Source organism: Montipora capricornis, chromosome 8 (assembly GCF_036669925.1).
Source record: "Montipora capricornis isolate CH-2021 chromosome 8, ASM3666992v2, whole genome shotgun sequence".
NCBI lineage: Eukaryota > Metazoa > Cnidaria > Anthozoa > Scleractinia > Acroporidae > Montipora > Montipora capricornis.
The window spans coordinates 8,444,440-8,447,679 of record NC_090890.1 but is presented as its reverse complement, the minus strand read 5'-3'; the positions used below and the strand labels follow the sequence as shown (position 1 = coordinate 8,447,679).

General features: G+C 39.5%; 1 protein-coding gene across 3 annotated transcripts in view; it reads left to right on the top strand.

Annotated features, from left to right (window-relative positions):
- Window positions 1–1,151: 1,151 nt before the first annotated feature.
- LOC138060070 (placenta-specific gene 8 protein-like) overlaps window positions 1,152–3,240 on the top strand; it is a 7,051-nt gene continuing 4,962 nt past the window's right edge. Inside the window, exon 1 of one of the 3 annotated variants that reach the window (XM_068905766.1) lies at window positions 1,152–1,257. The gene's annotated coding sequence lies outside the window, so the exon portion shown is untranslated. Of the gene's footprint in view, window positions 1,258–2,578; window positions 2,747–3,240 lie in introns of those variants that run through there. The other 2 variants (XM_068905767.1, XM_068905765.1) reach the window with 2 other exon arrangements.

Sequence of the window (3,240 nt, the reverse complement as noted above, 5' to 3'; positions counted from 1 at the left end):
GTTGCCATTCAGCTTTGGATTGATGCATTCATGATTTGGACGATTTTATTTCAAATACCGATCATTGACCCCTCACTGACCACGCAGCTGACGCCCCATACAGGGAATATTAATGGCATATCTGTGAATAGAATTAAAATCATGTTTGGGTTGAAACAAGTTACAAAACACCATAATTTGAAAGCCGCAAAAATAGAAACGAACGAAAATTTTGGTATCAATGTTAGTTTCCAATGTTTTATTTGTAACGAGATTATTAAAGTTGTTACAGTTTTACAGTTTCTGTTATGACATGTCCTTTTTCTGTCTATACTGATATCAATGCATCTTATAAATTACGGGTCAAAGTACCAGAATAGCGCGATTTACCCCCACCCCCTGATAGCTGGTATCTCATATCCTCATCCGCTTATACATGTGAGTGAGGCAAATGCGGAGAAACTAACAGAAAATCACCTATGTCCTACATGTAAAACTATTTCAGTCCCCCATCAGAGATATCATACTCTAGCTAGGAATGCCGGCATTCGTGCAATGTCGGGCGTGACTTATGGCTAAATTGTGAATGCATGCCCAAAACCTCTACAATGATACGCGCTGGACAATGTGCTGACAAAATTACACCGGGGTATCGCATTTTTAGTGCTTACAACCAAAGGGTTAACATACTGAGTTTCTCGTAAAAGACCCTATCTTATCATATTAGGGGGTGTTTACATGATACCGTTACGAGTTGTCAATTTCATACCGCGTTTACATGGACGACACAAATATTGACACAGGGATGACGCATGAACCAAAACAATAATGGCGTCCAATATTTAGAAATACAACGCATGCGTCAATAGTCCCAGTCCACCACGACTTGACGACTCGTACCGGAATGGGAGTCAATGAAGCGTTTACATGATACCGGTATAACTTTTCATACTGTGAGAATATCGATCCGGTACAACTACCGGGATGAACTCATACCGATATGAGTTGTACTGGTATGAGATTTTTCACCGGTATCATGTAAACAAATACAGAGCGATAAGTAAGAACCGGGATGAACTCGTACCAGAATGAAACTCGTACCGGTATCATGTAAACACCCCTTTAGATTTTCCGTGCCAAAAAGTAAACATCAGCGAATGTCACTGGGTTCTTTTCCTGTCACACAACACTTAAAGTGACAAGAAAGAATGTGTCATGGCGTCGTCAAGTTAAACTTTGTAGGGAGACAACATCCAGCGCTCAAATCTCCGACTAGCTGTAAGTTTTCCCGGGTCTCTTTCCCATAATTACCACTAATAACAAAGGGTCTTAGTTTTCGTACTACGAAAGCTAAGACCCCGGGGTCTTAAGTCTTAGGTCTTAGTTTTCGAGGGCGGTCAGTATAAAATGCAGACTGCAGACTGGGTTTAAAATGCAGACTGAGGCCTAAATTCCGTAAATTGTCGATATATTTTCAAGTGACCTTTCCTACTACTAGCAGGCTACTAGGTCTATTTCATTCTAAAAAAAATTATTACCACTGAGAATTTGTATTAATTCATTAAAGGGGCTAGGTCACGCAATTTTAGGCAATTTCAGAACTGATCGAATGGTCATAGAATTAACTAAAATATCAAAATAACTGTTCAAAACCATAGAAGATCTCTAACTAAACGCAGGGAAGCCAAGAAGGGACATGGATGGACAAAACTGGAGAGGATTGAAATGGATTGAATTTGGGTAAATTTGAAAAACGTCGGCCCACCTTTTTTCAAATTTATATCAGTCTATGTCAAAATGTCATTTACAAAGCTGGAAATTCAATCTCAGTTGTTATGTGGCCGTGATTTTGCAAATGAAAGACTCTCGCTCTGCCGATTTGACGTTTAGAGCTCATAATTAACAAAATTAAACAAAATTACCTAAAATAGCGTGACCTAGCCCCTTTAATCTGAAGCATAAACATTTGGTGATATGCTTCACGGTTCACCTTACAGGGAATCGAATTAAAGCCTTCTGACGATTGTCGAGTCATATGATACAAATCTTTAAGGACAAGACAACATTTGCTTTGCTCACACGTGCTCCAACCTTTCGCCGCAGTTCAGAGCATATGCGTTCCACTTACCGTAGTGATCGCAATCGTCTTCCTCCCCCTCCCCCCCCCCCAAAAAAAAAAATCTGTTCTGCCTCTTAATTTTCTTAGCTCGATATGTTGAACATCTTTTCCCTTCCTCCTATTTTCCACAGCGGCCTCTCTCGTTTCAAACGTTCATTCATGCATACTAAATACTATTGCGCAGATGTTATGATGACATACAGACTTTCACCGTGACGTCATCATTTGATGTACATGTAACGCACCAGTATAAAATGCAGACTGCAGACTGACCGTTTTCGAGGGTCATAGTTTTCGTAACACCCCAAGACCTTCACGATATTCGGTATTTTAATTAATGAATAAACAAACATTTCAATTTTGAATAAGTTTAATAAGACAATAAATATTTGTTAAATTCGTTCATTTGACAGTTTGTAGCGTCAAAGTCCCGTTTTCAACTTTGTCCTGCATCTGTCGTGACCGTTGATCGCCATTTTGAATTATTTGCTTGCTGCAGCTGAAACAGGGGAGGGGCTATTCCTTATATAGCGTGTCTTCGTGTTGAACACGTCCACTCTTGCAATTGGTAAGTGCGCGTCTTGTTAAATTCCGCCTTGCATATCTCTTGCTTTGTCGGAATTCAGTTTGAAGTCCAGAAAGATTCAGGTATCGTATACTTGTTTTCTTGCAGTTTGTTGGTTTACCTACCCAGATCAAATGCAACATTTCTGACCGTTTTCGACTTCGCCTTTAGCTGACTGACTTATAACGTAACGGAATTGGAAACTCTGGTAATCAAAAACGGGATAATTATTAGCTCAAATCGATATATTTGATCCTTAACTTATTCCTTCGAAAACGACTTTAGTGTCACCTCGTGCCATCGTGTCAATTTGAAGGAAAACAACTGCAGATCTTTGACAACTTCTAGAATTCATAAAGACTGTTCGCCAGAAGCTCTAGCAAAGCGGAACTTTATTAGTTTGCGAATTCATCGCACGTGTTCGAGTGTCCAGTTTCATACTTTCACCGATTCACGATTGTAACATCTTTAACATAGTCTTATTGAATCGTTCTAAGCCAACACATATTCATAAACCCGCTATCAACTGCAGTATTTCGATGAAAATGACCGACACCGCAGAAATATTTTTTGATTG